The sequence below is a fragment of the Acanthisitta chloris genome, unplaced genomic scaffold (genome assembly GCF_000695815.1).
Source record: "Acanthisitta chloris isolate BGI_N310 unplaced genomic scaffold, ASM69581v1 scaffold29168, whole genome shotgun sequence".
Taxonomy (NCBI): domain Eukaryota; kingdom Metazoa; phylum Chordata; class Aves; order Passeriformes; family Acanthisittidae; genus Acanthisitta; species Acanthisitta chloris.
Window position 1 is genome coordinate 1 of NW_008686931.1, and position 215 is coordinate 215.

A 215-nucleotide genomic window follows, 5' to 3' on the forward strand; every position below is an offset into this window, starting at 1 on the left:
CGCAGGGGATGGCGCAGCCTCGCGCAAAGCCCCCAGGAAGCACCCCGAGAGAACGGAGCTGTTCGCCCACCTGAGCCGAGCCGCCGGACGCCCCGCGCTGCCCGAGCAGCAGGGCCTGCTCAAGAGGCCCTTCTCCCGCTCCTTCGGGGACCATGACTACTGCCAGGTGCTGAAACCCGAGGCTGCCCTGCAGAGGAAGGTGCTCAAGTCGTGGG